At 39.7% G+C, this 20,028-nt stretch overlaps 1 protein-coding gene across 1 annotated transcript in view; it reads right to left on the bottom strand.

Moving 5' to 3' along the window:
* Window positions 1-19,823, bottom strand: part of LOC137432315 (serine/threonine-protein kinase 38) — a 444,663-nt gene extending 424,840 nt beyond the window's left edge. The window contains exon 1 of the mRNA XM_078783040.1: window positions 19,801-19,823. The gene's annotated coding sequence lies outside the window, so the exon portion shown is untranslated. The remainder of the gene's footprint in view (window positions 1-19,800) is intronic.
* Between the last annotated feature and the right edge of the window lie 205 nt (window positions 19,824-20,028).

The following is a 20,028-nucleotide window of genomic DNA, read 5'->3' as shown; positions in this document are numbered from 1 at the left end:
ATTTATACCGGAGGATATTTGGATAACATTATCACTGTAAAACGTCCCGTTAGTTTCAATCTTTTTTGAAGAGAAACCCAATAGCTCTCTAAACGAATTTTCAATCGTGAAATCAACTTTATAATTATTTTTAAGTTTAATAGTTGATTTTGAAGTGTGTGTTTGAATATCTATTACAATATTTTTTGGTTCATCACCTTTTTCTTTCATAAGGCGAGAGACTTCTGAAGATATTTGAGAAATCTCGTAAGCTCCAGGTGAAACGGTTATAGTTTTATATCCACTTCCTGGATTATAACTAAACTTGTTGTTTTTCTCTGTGATATTAAAAAGGGTATTGTAAGTTTCCATTGACAACAAAGATGCCTCATATGAGGTAAGGGGGTCAAGTTGTAGTGGGTAAGGGAATGAAGCTGTGTAATCGCTCGTTGTGAAATTAAAACTAAGAATTGTGCTTCTCATCTTATTTAATATCTAATAAAATATCTTTGTATTGACATTTATTAATTATTTTCATGTTCATCAACTGATCTAAAATGGCTGAGGATTCATTAAAACAATTGTTGTTTCCAGCCTTCTTACTACCTAACAACAATAATAGCCTATTAACTAATTGTGATGGGTCATTTGGAAGAAAACTAACACCCGAACCAAGCTTACTTAAAGCATCAATAATATGTTTCTCCTTCTCATTCTTCTTACTTTTACCAGCAACAGAAACTCCATAATCAAGTGCATTTAGCAACTCAATATATACCCTATCTTCCTCTCTTTCCATATCAAGTGGTTCCTCAAAATATTTTGAACCGCTGAATCCGGGGTTTGTTAGAAGAAACATTAATCTTGGAGTTAATTTAACATTTGGTTGAGTAGAACTCAAGAACATCAATTCATCATTAAATATCAATACCTTTTCTTCCACAAGATGAAACACTGCTGGTTCTTCTGTTGGAATGAGACCTGCTCTGGTTTTTGAACCCGCCGAATATTCATTGTTTTGAAGAGCTTCCACAACATAATTAGGGGGTTGATTTACCTCCTCAAGTTTCCGAAATAATCCCTCGTCATCATATTCTAATTCACCAAGTTCTTGTTTTGTTATCTGACTAAAATCTTTGAGCATTTGAAGTTTTTTCGGAGTAAATTCTACCGTGGGAACTGTAGGTGAGTGTTGAGTTTTCAAAAGTGGTTTAAAGAATTTCTCTTGTTTTCTTTCAAAGGCTTCTTCACCAGTTAGTTTCTGTCTCCGTTTCTTCTTTATCTCTTCCTGTTGTTTAACAACTTTTGAAACTAATTGTTGATGTTCCTTAAACTTTCTTTCTCTTTCTTCGGTATTCATTTTCTGTATTTATTTATTGAAAAATATCATTTAGTATCTCATCTTGTTTCACAACAATATATTTATATTTTCCAATCGTGTGTTTCATATAATTTTCAAATTCTTTTTTACTACATAACGTAGAGCAATTATCTCTCCAAAAATTATTTACATCTATTGAATTTAACTTAAATAAAATAAAAGTATTGGCATTGTTTCTTATTGAGCGTCGAGGGAGTTGAAAATATGATTGACTAAGATATATACAATTACAAGAAGAATGTCTCCCTCTTGTATAGTAGCTATCCATTACTGTTTGGTTTCTCTCATTAACACAATCATCAAAGATGACGAGGTTCTTTTTTGATTTATCTAAATCTTGAGGTGAAGGTATATCATCCGTATTATCACTGAGAATACAAGTTATGGGTTTCGATTTTGATTTCTGTGTATCACAAAATAGTTGTATTATATCTTCAATGTTATAATCATTTAGTTTGTTTTGAAGTTTAAATAAACCGATAATGTCTTCCTTTTTAAGACCTGCATTAAAACCCTGTGAGAGTAGTTGATACTCGGGTTGAAAACTTGACTTTGTAAAAATTATTAAATTATCATAATCTAAAAAATTAGGACCAAGGAGCATCTTTAAAAGTAAACAGGTTTTCCCACATCCGCTTGAACCAACTATTAGACATCTCAATGAATTTGGAATGTTTTTATGGTTATTAAACTTTATCTTATTTTCCCAAACGGGTAAAAAATCATTCATTTATATATTTGGAAAACAAGTCATCTAACTTTTTTTGAGCTATTTTAGAAACTCTATATTTTATCCTGAGTTCGGGTTTAATTTCAAAATAATTCATTATTTTATTTATATAGTATCTTGTATTAACATTTCCATTAAAATTATTTTGAATAATAAATATCATTAAACCCTCATACATTTCCTCAATACAAAGAGTCTCTTTCCTTGTAAGAAATGGTGTATTATCACCATAATGCTTAACATTCATCTCTCTTATTAATCTTGTAAAGTAATTCATTTTTGGTTCTAATTTAAAAGAGTTATATGTTTTTTTATATTTCTTATAATCATTAATTAGAATATAATCACAGAATAAACATTGTTTATATGAACCCTCATTATTAAGCCCTATTCTATCACAAGCCGGACAATTCTCTAATTTATCATATGGAGAGTCTGGAAATTCTAAATATCCTTCAGAACTTATCATATTTATATAGTAAATTTTTACTTAAACTAAACGCAAGTTTATTCATTAATAAATACAATGTTTCAAAGCACAAAAGACAAATTTCAATCAATCTCTACTTCGGTGGAAGATATAGAAAAATATGTCAAAGATGTTAAATTGAACAAAGATAAATATGGAAATTTTTGGGTAAAACCAGTTATGGAAAATAACATGAGCCCCTCTATTTCATTTAAAGGAAGAGCTCTAACTATACCTGGAAAGACATCCATTAAAGTAAATCTAACAAAAGTTTCTCCTCTACTCCTGGCAATTTATTCAAAGCTTGAAAAAGTGATTGACCACGATACTTTGAAAAAGAATGATAAGACCATTAATAATTCTAGAGGAGACATTTGTATTTTCTTTAATAATCCAAAGGGTGTAGATCTAAGTAAAATGAATGATGTTAATATTTCTGGTGAAATGTCATTTCGTTCTATGATAGTTAGAGATTATTTAAAGATAACTTTTGATATTAAAAATGTAGAGATTGAATCCGTTAATGAAAGAAAGTATATTGGTATAGATGGAAAGGTTTTTTCTGCTAATTAAATATGAGTCAATACAGCAGTGAAGATTTTACTATTTCATTGAACTCGGACGATAGTGATGATAGTATTTCATTGAACTCGGACGATGGTGATGATAGTATTTCATTGAACACAGATGATAGTTATGATACTAATAGTTTGTGCTCAAATGATAGTTATGAGAGTAGCTTTATTGATGACTCTGAGTATGATTCTGAGTATTCATGTGATAGTTATGACTTAGATGATTCTGAGTGAAAAAGTGTTTTAGTTTAAGCACAGCGATATATATAAAACGGAGCTGTAAAGCTCAAAAGTGTTTTATTTTAAGCACAGTGATATATATAAAACACCACGTTTTCTCACGCTATAAATATGGTTTATTGTGATACTTGCGAGAAGGAAGTAAAATATTATAAACAACATATTCTCACCGCAAAACATACATACAACATTTTTAACAAACTTTCCCCTCTTCCACCTGAAACAAAACACTGTTCTACATGTAATAAAAATATCCTCAAGAAAGGCTTCAAAATACATCTTAAAACAAATCTACATTTATCAAATTTTATCACAACTAAAAACTCTGATGGAGCATTCAAAGGACATATTAAAATAAGAGTCTTTAACTTCAAACCTCCTGAACCAGAGTCTATAGTTGATGCTGTAGAAATAGTTAAACCTGCTGTTCAAACGTTGATTGAAAAAACACTAAAGGAAATGAAACCACTTAAATTTTATATGGGAGTAAAATTAGAAATGACAAAGGATGAAGGAGTTATAGATGCACCATACATGAGAACTGAGCCACACTTTATATCTTCATATCAAGATTTTAAAACATCAGGAGTCTATGATGAACTTATTAAACAAGAGCAAGATGTGGATAATTCAATCGTAGGAAGTGGATTCAATATAGGAAAAATTATTTACATAGACATTCATATTCTTAAATCAGATCCTCTTAAAGCTTCTTCTTACATTGATTTACCCAGTGTTATCAAAAATAGAAAAGCAGTTATCAATATCAAAAATAAAGACAATAAATGTTTTCTCTGGTCTATTTTAGCACACTTACATCCTCCACATTTTCATGATGAAAGAGTATCTCATTATAAAAAATATGAGAATACATTAAATACGAAAGATCTAAAGTTTCCGATGACTTTAAATGATATTCCTAAATTTGAAAAGATGAATAATTTATCAGTTAATGTTTATGGTCTAACAGAAACAAACAACATTCAGGTTTTAAAGCTTTCTGACAATTGTAAACAAACTCATATTAATCTTCTATATTTTAATTCAGACGAAAATTCACATTATACATACATCAAAGATATTGCTAAATTAATAAAACCACAAGTCTGTAAGAGAACAAATAAAATATATATTTGTTTGCGTTGTCTTAACTTCTTCAATTCACAAGAAAGATTAGATAAACATTCAAATTATTGTGGCGAACATAAATCAACGGTAATCAATATGCCTAAAGAAGGCTCAAAGATCACATTCAAAGATGAAAATAAAAAGATCAAACATCCATTTGTTATATATGCTGATTTTGAAAGTATTTTAGAAAAAATTGATACTGCTTCTCCAGATCCAAAAGAATCATACACAAATAAATATCAAAAACATACTCCTTGTGGTTTTTGTTATTATATCAAATCATCCGTTGGTGATAAATATAACAAGTTAGAGATGTATAGAGGCTCAAATACCCCAGAGGAGTTTGTGAAACGACTAGAAAAAGACTGTGTTCGATTAACCAAGATAATGAGAGAAACCAATAAACCAATGTCCTTAACAAGTAAAGAAAAAAGGGAATTTATAAAAAACAATGTCTGTCATATTTGTGAGGAGAAAATTGGTAAAGGTCTAAAGGTTAGAGACCATTGTCATCTCACTGGTAAATATAGAGGTCCGGCTCATCAAAGTTGTAATATTAATTATCAACTCCCCTCTTTCATTCCTGTCTTTCTTCATAACAACGCTCATTATGATACACATCTATTTATCAAGGAACTCTCAAAGACTTCTGGAAGTATCTCAGCAATTCCAAACACGGATCAGAAATACATTTCATTCACAAAAACAATTCACACATCTCCTATTACTCATATCAGATTTCTTGATACATTTAAATTCATGGCAAGTCCATTGGTTAACTTGGTTCAAAATCTAAAAGAGTTTCCATGTCTTTCAGAGTATTTTTTAGATAAAGATTTTCTAACACAAAAGGGAATTTACCCCTATGACTATATGGACTCATTTGAGAGATTCAATGAAACACAACTTCCTTCAAAAGAAAATTTCTATAACAAATTAAATAATAGTCATATATCTGATAAAGATTATGTACACGCACAAAATGTTTGGGAAAAATATAACATCAAGAATCTTGGCGAGTATCACGATTTGTATCTCAAAACTGATGTGCTTTTATTGGCCGATGTATTTGAAGCCTTTAGATCTGTTTGTCGCACTGGATATGGATTGGATCCTGCTCACTACTACACAGCACCTGGATTGGCCTGGAGTGCGATGTTGAAAATGACAAAACAAGATTTGGATTTGATAACCGATGTTGATATGCTTTTGATGATTGAAAAGGCAAAAAGAGGTGGAATTTCACAAGTCTGCTCGAGTAGATACGCAAAAGCAAATAACAAATATCTTCCAAATTATGATCCAACGAAAGAGAGTTCTTACTTGATGTACTATGACGCGAACAACCTGTATGGCTGGGCAATGTCTCAGGCTCTTCCTTATGGAAAACTTAGATGGGTAAAGGAAAAAGACTACAAAAACGTTTTACAAGATGTATGTATCTCTACACAAAAAGAATTGGATGAAGAAAAAGTTGGTTATTATTTTGAAATTGATTTAAAATATCCAGAGGAACTCCATAACCTACACAAAGATCTCCCATTTGCTTGTGAGAAAGCAAGTCCAAAGAAAGAATGGTTGAGTGATTATCAACGATCGTTTGATATAGGTGAATCAACAGAAAAATTACTTACTACATTATATAACAAGAAAAATTATGTTCTACACCAAAGAAATTTGCGACAATATTTATCAAAAGGTCTAAGAGTAGAGAAGATCCATAGGGTTCTAAAGTTCAATCAAAGTCATTGGTTAAAGGGGTACATTGATTTTAATACACAAAGAAGAACAGAGTCAAAAACAGATTTTGAGAAAGACTTTTATAAATTGATGAATAATGCGGTCTTTGGTAAGACTATGGAGAATGTGAGGAAAAGACAAAATATCAGACTATCAACATCTTGGGAACAAGCATCAAAATTAATTAATAGACCGAGTTTTACTCGAGCTGAGGTCTTTACTGAGAACTTTTGTGCGATCCATTTGATTAAAGAGAGTATTGAAATGAACAAACCTATTTATATTGGAACAACAATTCTTGATTTATCAAAGTCATTAATGTATGATTACTTTTATAATAACTTGAGGAAGAAATATCAAAATGATGTTAATCTACTTTATATGGATACAGATAGTTTTATTTTGAAAATTAATACCAACGATGTTTATTCAGACATGAAAAGAGACATTAATATCTATGACACGAGTAATTACAGTCCAGAGAGTGAGTTGTTCTCTTCTAAAAATAAAAAGGTGATTGGAAAGTTCAAGGATGAATTAGGAGGAAATGTTATGAGTGAATTTGTGGGATTGAGGTCAAAGGCTTATGCTTATAAATACATTGTGAATAACGTTGAAAAGACTGATAAGAAGTTAAAAGGTGTAAAGAAAAATGTTATCAAAGAAACAATAAACTTTAAGGATTATTATAACTGTTTAACAACAAAGAAAGAAGAGTTTAGAAAGATTAATGGAATAAGAAGTTATAAACATCAATTATATTCAGAAGAGATAAATAAGAAAGCATTGGGGGCTTTTGATGATAAGAGGTTTATTTTAGAAAATGGAATTGATAGTCTCCCTTATGGTTATATAAGTATATAAGTGATAAGATATATATATAAGTGATAAGATATATATAAGTGATAAGATATATATAAGTGATAAGATATACATAAGTGATAAGATATATATAAGTGATAAGATATATATAAGTGATAAGTTAAAAAGGGGGGGGGTTGGGGATTTTAACGGGATACCGCCGCCTTTTTTACTATTATATAAATGATAGAACCAAGTATCAACCAGACTAAAGAGTGGAGGTGTAATCAACCTTGGTATATAAATGGAAAACATAATGAATGTGAAAAATATCAAATAGGTATAATTGAAAAGGCAACTGGTAAAAAAGTTCACAAAACAAATAAGAGAATTAATTTAAATACCGGTGAATTGGGTAAAAAAGATGGAAATATTTTTGAGTGGACGGAAAACTTTGATGGTTGTCAGGAAAATATATACTTTAATTTAAAAATGGTATGTGGCACTGGAGGCGCTCAAGCAAGAACATTGAGGGAGGTTTACCATTTTATCTTAGCTCAGTTAAAATATCTTAATAAAGAACCAAACTCAAACATATTTTTTGTTAATGTATTAGATGGCGAAGAGAGTTGTAGGAGAATTAAATTATTTCCCACGCATAAACAAATATTTGTAGGGTCGTTGTTTGAGTGGGTTATATTCACCAGATGATATTAAGAGTAAAAGGTTAAAAGGTCCATGAGGTCAGAAGGATCACAGGTGTTTAAGTGGTCTAATGAATAAGGATAACATGTCAAAAGGTTAGAAGGTTCGTAAAGAACAGGGTGAGAGAAATATAGGTGTTTAGGGGCAATGAGGGAGGGAAAGAATTAATATGGAAGTGAATGGGTCAATGTTTGAGTGGGTCAAAGATTAATCTGCCAGATGATATGTAGAAGAAGGATGATAGGTCTATAAGAGAAAACAAATATTTGTTTATGCGTGGTCTAATGAACAATATTAAGGATAGGTACTACAGACAAAAGGTTCATAAAGATGAGGGTGGGAGAAATAGAGGTGTTTATGATTTTTGAAAAAGACAAGGGGGTAAATGACATTAGATAGGGATTTCCCATGTTAAACGGAGGTGTCCCAGAAGCAACATTATTACACTACTAAGGTCTTACTTGGATGGGCAACTTTCTCTTTCTGGGGAAGTTGCAAACATCACTCCCATCCACAAGAGAGGTTCGAAAACGGATCCAATCAACTACAGACCTGATCACCCTTCTCCCTATCATTGGCAACATCGAGTCCATCATTGCAGCCGACCTCAGACACCATCTCTTTTATAACACATTCCAATACCATGGCAACCAATTTGGCTTCCGACATGGCCATTTCTGCAAAATTTTATTCCTTGTGAAACAGCAGTGGATGCATACACTGCACCGAAAGCAAGAGGTTAAGGACACCTCTCGAGCTTCTGATACTTTCTGACATCCAGTCTTCATTTCCAAGTTATCTTAATTTGGTACTCAGGGCCGCCTGCCCAAGTGGTTGCCCGAATTTGTCCTTTCACAAAAACCGTGGGTGGCCCTTGATGATGTATTTTTTTGTGTAGAGTCGAGGCCCATGGAGGAGCTAGAACACAAAACAGACCAGGATGGAACAGAACGAAAAGACCAATAGGAAGAAGGGGTGGCGGAAGGGGCACACCGATGGCAGGGTTGAGGGATAAAACAAAGGGAGACTTTGAGGGATCATGGAAATGGGGACGAATGAGAGCAGGGAGAGGACATAAGTAGTGAACAAGATGGATACAGGTGCAAACTCTCACAAAAGTGGAGGGAAAAACTGGAAAACGGGAAAGCGGTGGGCTTAAGGGTGGTTGATGAGGGTAGGAAATATCATGGCCGTGAATGGGGGATGACCTGAGATGGTGAACAGCCGTCTTGAAGCCCTAGAGGGAAGAACGAGGTTGAAGAGATTGAGGTAGTTGGTTCCACAGGCGAGGGGATGAGACAGAGGAATGATTAAGTGGAGGTGAGCATCATGGGGTCCTTTCCCATGATCTCACCTTTCATGCTGGGATTCCACAAGGCAGCTTCTTGGGCCCCACATTATTCTTGATATATATCAATGATCTGTCAGATTCTCTTGAAAACAAATTTTACAATTTTGCCAATGACTCCATCTTGTGCAGAACGATAGAGCACAGTTGTGAAAGGCTGGCTGCTGCTAAATCCCTTTTGTCAGACCTGGACAAGGTAGATCGACCTACTTGGAACATGACATTCAACATGGGCAAGTCATACGCTCTCAAACCGTCTCGCAACAAGGATCGGCAATGAAACTATCCATTTCACTTCTCTGGACAGTAATTGGAAGAGGTGTGGAATGGAGTTTGCTCATTTTTTGATGAGGGGTGCTGAGGTGCTTCCCCCAGAATTCATTGGCCTCTCTTTCTAGCATGACCTTTCATGGAAAGATCACAAAGTCACTGACTGGATATTCTACGTAGAGCTAAGGCATTCCTCAGCTGCACCAATCTCATCAGGGCGTACAAGACTTTCACATGCAGCTGTATGGATTATTGCTCCCCACTTTATCTGGTACTCCTGCTTTCTATCATCCTCTTCCTCAGGTGGTCCAAAGCAAGGTCTTCCACACCATTGTCAAAACAAGGTGGTCTAAAACAAGGTCTTCTACTCAAGGCAGATGTCTTCCCAAGGAATGCCATTTCCCATTGGCACCAAGTTGGTGGGCTCTCTATTTTATACAAGGTTGCATCTGGCCTTACTCCACCTGCCCTCAAATCACACATTTCTCTGGAATCCCCAATCTGCTCACCCAGACAAACTTCAGACTGGTTTCCTACCCGCTTTCATTAATCCCTTTATTCTCCCAATTGTGGATTTGTGCATGTCTGTCCCCCATACCATTTGGTAGTTTTGTTGTTGAGCTACTCCATAACCCAAGGCACTTGCTTAAAAATAAAAGACCTCATTTAGTTATGATGCCAGGTGACTGATCAACTGTTAGCTAGGTATGCTGTACATGGTGTTGACAATATACACTATACAGTCACGTGAAAAAGTAAGTTTTGTAAAGTTTTGACTTTTTCAACATATTTCAACATACAGCTATTTGATCTTCATTTCAACAATATTGATATATAAAGGTGATATAATATAACAAATATCATGAAACATTTACATTTTGTAGTCCATTGTATAATTCAAATAAACATAAACGCAAATTTCGCATGTGGAAAAAGTAAGTACACCCCTACATTTATCACTACTTCAAATACCTAAAATTAGAATCAGGTGTACCAGCTCAGGTGCAAATGATTAGAACATCGTTAGAGAGGATCTTGGAGGAACCTATCTTATTTAAACCGTAGACATTTAGTTTCGTTTGCTCTTTGTTGTTGAAGTTTGCGGCGTCACCATGCCTAGATCAAAAGAGCTCTCTGAGGCCTTCAGAAAGAAGGTTATAGATGCCTACGAGTCTGGGAAGGGATTTAAAAAGATCTCCAAACAATTTGAAATCAATCATTCGACTGTCCAGAAGATCATCTACAAGTGGAGAAGATTCCAAACAACTGCCAACTTGTTCAGGCCAGGCCGCCCCAGCAAGTTCAGCCCGAGAGCAGACCGCAAGATGCTGAAAGAAGTCTCTAAGAACCCCAGAATGTCATCACGGGACCTACAGGTAGCTCTTGCCACTGTTGATGTCAAAGTGCACGAGTCTACCATGAGAAAGAGACTGCACAAATTTGATCTACATGGGAGGTGTGCCCCAGAAAGAACATCAGGGCAAGACTAAAGTTTGCCAATGAACACCTCGGCAAAGACCAGCACTTTTGGAACAATGTGCTCTGGACAGATGAGTCAAAGGTAGAGCTATTTGGCCACAGTACCAGAAGACATGTTTGGCGAAAACCAAAGACAGCATTTGACCACAAGGACCTGATACCAACTGAAAAGCATGGTGGTGGAAATATTATGGTTTGGGGCAGCTTTGCTGCATCAGGGCCTGGGCAGCTCACCATCATAGAATCCACTATGAATTCTTCATTGTACCAGAGGGTGCTTGAGGATAATGAGGCCATCTGTCGGAAAGTTGAAGCTCAACCAAAGGTGGACCTTGCAACATGACAATGACCCTAAACATACCAGTAAATCTACCAAGGAATGGCTGAAAAGAAAGAAATGGAGGGTACTGGAATGGCCAAATCAAAGCCCGGATCTAAATCCCATCAAGATGTTGTGGGGGGATTTGAAATGAGCTGTGCATGCAAGAAACCCCTCAAACATCGCACAGCTGAAAGAATTCTGCATGGAGGAGTGGGCAAAAATTTCTCCCAGTCGATGTCAGAGACTGGTAGACAGTTATAAGAAATGCCTACTTGAGGTTGTTTCTGCCAAAGGGGGCAATACCACCTATTAGAGCAAAGGGTGTACTTACTTTTTCCACATGCAAAATTGGCATTTATGTTTATTTAAATTATACATTGTACTACAAAATGTAAATGTTTCATGATATTTGTTATATTATATCACCTTTGTCTATCAATATTGTTGAAATGAAGATCAAATAGCAGTATGTTGAAATATGTTGAAAAAGTCAAAACTTTACATGGGGTGTACTTACTTTTTCACGTGACTAATGCTTCAGTCACATTTGGCTCGGCGGCCGTAGGGTCTAAAAAATCTACGGCCACTAGCAATTATAGGGCGGCCGCAGTATTTCCACGGTCACACAATGTAGCAGTCACATATGTTTTTATTTTTCGGGTAGCCGCACAGGGTATTTAGAAATTGTGGAGACCGAAAACGTGGGGGTGCCGTACGGTCTTTGATTTGATGTCGCACGGTGACCCTTAGGGCGTCCCTGCGGTGGCCATAGAATTTTCAAGGCAGACGCAAGGTAGCCTCAAGGTGCCCGCAAGGCGACCGCAGGGGGGCCCTAAGGCGAACGTGCGGCCAGACGGACGGTAACGAGTGGGTATATATACCAGTTCTTTTTCATATGTATAACAGCACTTACAGTTGTCATGGCTACGGCTTGTCGAATTGCTACGGCCAACCTATAAATGAAAAAAGTTATAACTCCGTGCTATAATTCCACGGCGACCCCTACGGCCTGTAAAAGATAGCCATACGCCCTAGGGCCACCCGAGAAACTCTGCGGCCGCCGCACGTTTCTGTCAATTTAAGGGGGGTACGGCCGCCGTATCCTAGCCGTAGAGCAAATGTGACTGAGGAGTAACTGGCATCACAATTGAGCTATCCATTCTACCATAACCACACCACCATTCTCCTCCTACTACAATTCCATTCCCCCCATTATTAAATATTTCTAACTTCTTCCTCTGCTTTATACAATTTCACCATGCAATAATGTGCATCCATTAACCGAAGTCTTCCCCCTCAAAGCTCACTTTTACCTTTGTCTTATTCCAGAATCCAATATTGCTTCTTCTACCCACTCGGTCCTCTGACGCTCCCCATCTACCCCTGAATGCCTGTGCTCTTCCAATAACCCCCTCCTGGTTAAACTTCCCAAATCCAGGCTAACGTCACACTTTATTCCTTGCTTCTCCTGTCTATGGAACCAGCTACCAGAGGATGCTCTTCCAGAGAAACAATAAATTTATCACCATGTCTTGTCATCCCCAATGATCTTTATTACACCCATTAACCTTTCCTAACCCAACCATCTTACTTGCGAGTTTCAGTGTTTCCGTCCCTCCACCCTTTCATCTTACCTAATGCATTCATTCCTTTGATGTTTTTGTCCCACTGTTAGATCTACCTCACTCTTCAACAAGCCTCACTCCTATAAAGAAAACATAAATCACAAATAGTTGGTCTGGTAAAGTGACTCAGCCAAGGGCTGCAAATGCTTTGAGCAGGAAGCATTCCCTCCTAAAAGGCGTGAGAAAAACGGACATGGAGGTGGGAAAGCAAGGCCTTCAGGCTTCCGCCTGTGGCCAGATGCCTGGAACAACGATTTTCAACCAGTTCAATCTCCCAAAATAGGTAATACTTCAAATGGACACACCTGAATTGGCACGAGCCACATACCTATTATTTCAAGCCAAAAGTTGGAATCTGGAAAGGAAAGATTATTTGCAACACACCAGTGGCTTTCACGTTTTCAGGTTTCCGCTTACATTCTTCATTATTCATTCCTCATCAGCTCTGCCTTCCTGCCAAGTTTAACGTGCACATCAACGTCCTTCTCCCTAGGATCAAGTTCCTGCCCCTTTATATTTAAAATGTTTTTGATACATTCTAGTTCATTCGAGACAGTTATGCTATAGAACATCACAGGGTAAAGGTTAGTTGTCACCCACTCAACGGAATTACAATTAGTCTTTAGCACAACAATACAAACGAGAACTGCTGCTTGTAACTGCGAGATGTTATGCCGGGCACCAAACGACGCCTGTTCCAATGACGATGACGTCACACACCACCCATTCCAATGATGATTCCATTGTATTACATCAATTTTAGTCAACCTATATTTCTCATGGCTATTCGATCCCAAGAACTGACACATAACTGTGAGCAGCGATTTATAAATGGGCACTTACAAAACTGCGAGCCACGAGGAATAAAGTTTGACAAGTATGGTGTCATAGTCAACATGGTTCGGCAGCCATATTGGACTGAAGGAAAAACATATAAATTTTTTTTTTTTTTCTCTGAAACCACTTCACCGATTGATGTGAAACTTCAAATATATCATCCACTACAAATGGGGAAAGAGCTTTGAGAAAAATGTCATAGGTCAATTGGTTTGGCATCCATATTGGATTGAATGAAAACCTTTTAAAAAAAAAACTCCTTCTCTTGAACCACTTAATCGATCGACGCAAAACTTCATATATATGATCCACGAGCCATGGGGAATATTGTTTGAAAATGTAAACAGCATTGGTCACGTGGTCTGGCAGCCATATTGCATTGAAGTCAAAACCATTGAAAAACCTCTCTCAAACTGCTGGACCAATGGATGTGAAACATTATGTATGTTCTGCACTAACCATGGGAATAAAAGTTTGATAACTAAACCGTAATCAGTCGAGTGGTGTGGCAGCCATATTAGATTGACCGGAAACATTTAAAAAATTCCTTCTCTTGAACCGCTTATTCGATTGACGCGAAACTTCATATATATGATCGACTAGCCATGGGGAATATCGTTTGAAAATGTAAACAGCATTGGTCAGGTGGGTCTCGCAGTCATATTGGATTGAAGTCAAAACCGTTAAAAAAAAAAAAAAAACCTTTCTCAAACTGCTGGACCAATCGATGTGAAACATTATGTTTGTCATGCACTAACCATGGGCATAAAGGTTTGATAACTAAACCGTAATCAGTCATGTAGTGTGGCAACCATATTAGATTGACCGGAAACATTAAAACAATTCCTTCTCTTGAACCGTTTAATTGACCGATGTGGAACTTCGTATATATGACCGAGAAGCCATGTGGAATGCAGGTTGAAAATCTAAACGTCATTGGTTATGTGGTCTGGCAGTCGATGCGTGTCAAGTATGGTGGAAATCTCATGAGCGGTTCACAATTTATTGCAGTAACACACATTTTCAATTAAAATGGCACTTGACTTCCGGCCTTTCCCCTTTTGAACGTTAACCACACCCACCGCCTATCATGGTTCTACGCAACCAATTTACCCGCCGCTCATCATGCTGGTACTTTAACAGTTTGAGGCTGGCCCTCAAATTTTTGTGCCTTCGCACAATACTGGGGCTGGGCACTGTGGCTCCCTTTGGAAGGCTCTTCACTTAACTCAAAATGCAGTATCCCATGCTGCTTGGGAGTCACCCTTCCACCCCCTTCTATCCTCCCCCACCATGAGGTACTCAGCTAATTGCAAAATCCTGGAGGGCCTTCTCTAGCCTCCCCCACTAGCGGCCTCCTTGAGTTTGGCCACCAGCCTGGTAATGCCTTTGCCTTTGCCTCAGCCCTGCCAACCCTCATCCTCTCGAACATGGCCATCATGGTTGCTAATTGGTGACCCATGTATGGGCTATTCCCACGCCATTGTAGTGAAGCCGCTCTGCTGCTTCCTGGTTGTTCATTTGAGGGCACTGGACTAGCTGAGGGAGAATCTATGGGGCTATCAGGTAGACGACTCCATTGCAACCTCCAGAGGTCCTTCTACCTCCATTTCTATCTACACTCTACAGGGTCCACGGTGGAGTCTAGCCAGTTTGTGCCCTCCTGGTTCTGGTTGCTTTGGTCCTAACATCGTGGTGGTTTATAAAATTTGGTGCTTACCACGCGCTCCACGATTTGGCTTTGAGGCAAAAGTCCCCCATGTCTCAGGTCTGCATCACACTCAGCTGACACCAATGTTACTGTCGTCAGTATGTTCCGGTTGCCCAGTTCGAATCCGGAAAGTCATGTTGAAGCGACCGCAGAAGTCAAGCGAGTCGACGGCTCTGACTCGGATCATGGCCTTTGATCTTCACTACTGTACATGTTGGAACCATTAAGCAGCCAAGCCCTACGCCGATAGACAACCAAGTGACTGATCTAATAAGGCAGAGCAAACCCTATTGACGTGACACGATCTTATCTAGTGGCGTGAACTCCACCCTTAACGGGATTTACACAAACTACCAGATGAAGCCACCAAGACAAACCTAATTCACCGGAGCCAAAGTGTATTTGAAAGAAATGGCACGGGGAGGAATTTACAAAGCAAACGATGCAATAACCACAATGAGACAACCCTTAACCCACTACTGATATACACACACTCAAACCAACGATGAATGGCAGATCCTTACTTATTCTAACTTTAAGGCATTCAGACTCATACCACAGGAGAAAGACTTGGGGAAATCACAAGACACAGAATGGGTCGGGCAAACCCGAGGCAGAGCTTGGTAGGAGGAATCCAGTCCCGATAGAGTAGGTTTGGCGGACATCCCGTGCCGCTGGCTACAGAGAAGGAGGAGACGTGACTCGGCAGTTTCTCCTGCCATCTGGCACAGCGAGTAGGACCAAGGACAATAGCAGGCTCTTCCACATCACAGAGCACAATGATGGGGACAGCACCCACTCTTCTCTTCTTCTTCTTCTTCCCTGCACTCTAACCTTTATCCCATCGGATGCTAGGTCACTCATGACGTTCCGCTCCCCTCCCTCTCACTCACTCACCATTGCTTGCGTGCTGGTGGCTTGCTGGGTGGGACAATCCCCTTCCAACCCTTCAGTCACCGATGACTCGGGAGGCTCGATTATTGCTGTGGGATAAGACTTGCCTTTCCCTACAATAGCGCTCAGGCCATACGAGCACTAAGAAAAAGAAAAGAGACAATAAAGACGGATAACAAAGGATAAAAACTTCAAACTAGAAAGAATGTAAAAATGCAAGGCCCGTCCGTTATGCCTGAATAATGAACTACTAAGAGGTTGGTTACATGGTAGACAACTGCAAGGTCATTTAATTCCCAACCTCTAAAGGTCGAGTGCTATTTTTCTAGAGTTCTGCTCACTGATCTTCATTCCGATAGTAGACTTCAAACCAAACCAAATGAAAATTGATGATTTTATGCAACCTTGACCTGTATTTAAACATTTGATCCTACAACAAAAGAAAAAAAACAAAAAAAAACAATCAGTGTCTGCCTTTTGATTGGTGAATCAGTTCAGTGACTCAATATGCCAATTCTTAAAATTTCGATTTGATGTGACGTTGACCTTTGGACCAAATTATTCATTTGTCTTCTCCATAATCTCATAATAAAGCTTTGTGGAAAATTTGATGACAAAAGGTCAAATGGTAAAAAAAAGTTACAGCCCAGACGACGCACGCATGCACACTATTGCAAAACCCGGCTGCACGGGAGACATGCTAATAAATGGGGTCACACGGGTTGATAATTTTAGACACAATATGGAAGGTTAGACCGCTCTAACTATACAAAATATCGATGCACATATAAATATCACATTTAATTACATCTACGCTTACTCTAAACACTCAATAAGGAAATAACTACGCCATATTAAGCACTAGCAGGGGTACCTGGCATTGCCTGATGCTGTTCTAATCCTGTTGGCATTTTGAAGAAATCAAAATTTATTTATTTTTGGCCTAAAACACTCCGCAGCACTCAATGATGAATCTCCCAAAGTTTGATCACCTCTGAGAAAAATAATGTGACACACACACACACACCACACCACACCACAACACACACACACACACACACACAATTAAACTAACCCCTTAGGAGTCACTTCCACAACAAAATTCGTGCACAGACGGCACACCCAAGCTCCTCTCTATGCATTAGCAACTGCAATATAAAAACAACAGCATCTTGGTTGAACTTCCCAACACCTACAGCTCGTTTCTGAATAATAAAAAAAACGACTTGGGAAGAAAATCAACTCACATGGAAAGATTTCAAACAGTTAGCAAGATGAAAGCATTCATTCTTAAACAAACTGCAATTTTGATAAACATTCACCAATAATTCAAACATGACATCAGGGTACACACAATGATGAAAGGCAAAGGGTACTTCAATGAGCAAATGCACACCAGCTTGGCACAGAGAAATGCAGTGTGGATATACAATATCGCATGTATGACAAGCAGGATTACTACACCTATGATCATTGATCAAGGTGATTGCCGACACGCCAGGAAATAATCCTGTGAACAGCCAAACTAAAATGGGCTGAATTTGGATGACATGTACTCGTAACGGTCAATAACGTGCCCTTTTTGAACTTGTTCGTATCTAAACACATGTGATTATCCAAATAATGCAGTGCCTCATTTCAATTTTTCCCCTCAAAGGCATCTCAACAAACCAAATTGTTGGTGCAGGAAAGATGGCATGAGCCAATGGGGAGAAGGAAAACAGGGCCAGGTCAGGGTGGGGCGAGACGGCCCGGCTCGGGGAGGGGGAAAGACGGGCCGGCTCAGGGAGGGGGAAAGACAGGCCGGCTCGGGGAGGAGGAAAGACGGGCCGGCTCGGGGAGGAGGCAAGACGGGCCGGCTCGGGGACGGGGAAAGATGGGCCGGCTCGGGGACGGGGAAAGACGGGCCGGCTCGGGGACGGGGAAAGACGGGCCGGCTCGGGGATGGGGAAAGACGGGCCGGCTCGGGGACGGGGAAAGACGGGCCGGCTCGGGGACGGGGAAAGACGGGCCGGCTCGGGGACGGGGAAAGACGGGCCGGCTCGGGGACGGGGAAAGACGGGCCGGCTCGGGGACGGGGAAAGACGGGCCGGCTCTGGGATGGGGAAAGACAGGCTGGCTCTGGGAGGGGGAAAGACGGGCCGGCTCGGGGACGGGGAAAGACGGGCTGGCTCTGGGATGGGGAAAGACAGGCTGGCTCGGGGAGGGGGAAAGACAGGCTAGCTCGGGGAGGGGGAAAGACAGGCTGGCTCTGGGAGGGGGAAAGACGGGCTGGCTCTGGGACAGGGAGAGACAGGCTGGCTCGGGGAGGGGGAGAGACAGGCTGGCTCGGGGAGGGGGAAAGACAGGCTGGCTCGGGGAGGGGGAAAGACGGGCTGGCTCTGGGACAGGGAAAGACAGGCTGGCTCGGGGAGGGGGAAAGACAGGCTGGCTTGGGGACGGGGAAAGACAGGCTGGCTCGGGGAGGGGGAAAGACAGGCTGGCTCGGGGAGGGGGAAAGACAGGCTGGCTTGGGGAGGGGGAAAGACAGGCTGGCTTGGGGTGGGGGAAAGTAGCATCAGTTGCTGGGGGCGCGGCTGTGCCACTGATGCAAATGCAATTGCTCCTGTAGGTTAGGAAAAGAATTTGTAAGCTGTTCATGGTGCCGGTGACAACTCGCCTATTCTTCACGAAAGACACCAGGGGGATCTTTACCATCCACCAGCTAATGCTGGCAGATGGGAAGCACGTTTAACGTCCATCAGAGGGACGGCACACACATTGATGAATGACCCTGTCGATGAAACACCGGGATGACAGTTAATGGCTGGGTCGGGATTCGAACCCAGGCTTGATGGCTCAGAGGTGATTCTGCGTACCTCTAGGCCATCCTGACAGTCGCTGGACAGGACAAGCGACAATGGCGGGCTGGGCAGCACATGGGACAAAGACCGGCAGGTGGAAAGCGACTTGTGTGAAGCGTATGGGATGGGTACATTACTAATTTTGCGTACATAATAGATAGATAGCTGCCCATGCAAGCAGGATCAACGCGGAAAAACGTGCAGTTTCCAAATAATACTTCCCTTTGTCGTCTCAACTTTAGGCATTTATAGCACGACGGGCCAATCAATGTTTGTGTGTTCAAAACTTGTTCCCATTTGGTCACCATTACATTAGTTACCCTATTCCATCCCAAAAGAGCTAACACCCTCAGGCCTCCACGAACATCTTTACCGGACCATACGAGAGTGACAAACCTCCCGTGTTCATGACTTGGACAAAGTTTGGCAAAAACATCACATCGCTCATTAACTCCGCGTCCCACGGCACCAAAAGGTCCACGCCGGATGTTACAGACACGAACACGCCATTTAGATCACACGTTTACAGTTACACGTGCAAGTCAGAATATTTACAACATTACAACTAAAATATTCCATTACAACACGACAACGTAATTAAAGAAAAATCGACAATAAGTGAATAACAGCATTCAAACTAAAAACGTGCAATTCATTCACGTCGCTGACGCAACGGCATAAAGATGGACGCATTTTTGGCCGAAGTGAGAAGAAACTTACTTAATAAACCGTTTTAAACTCTGAAGAACACGGAATGGTTTCTCAAAGGCGAAGGGAACGAACAACTTGTTCGTCGAATAAGGCCCTCTACTCTAGCTCCCGGAACAAACTTCCGCTCTTACGTCTTACGTCATCTCTTCCGCTCTTACGTCATCCCGTACAGTGTGTCGCTTGTCTGCTGCGCCGCCTCGAAATGACTGTCGCTGGAAAGCGCAGCCACTTGTCGCT

The sequence above is a fragment of the Myxine glutinosa genome, chromosome 8 (assembly GCF_964187855.1).
Source record: "Myxine glutinosa chromosome 8, kmMyxGlut1.1, whole genome shotgun sequence".
NCBI classification, from domain to species: domain Eukaryota; kingdom Metazoa; phylum Chordata; class Myxini; order Myxiniformes; family Myxinidae; genus Myxine; species Myxine glutinosa.
This window is presented reverse-complemented; position numbering and strand designations above follow the sequence as displayed.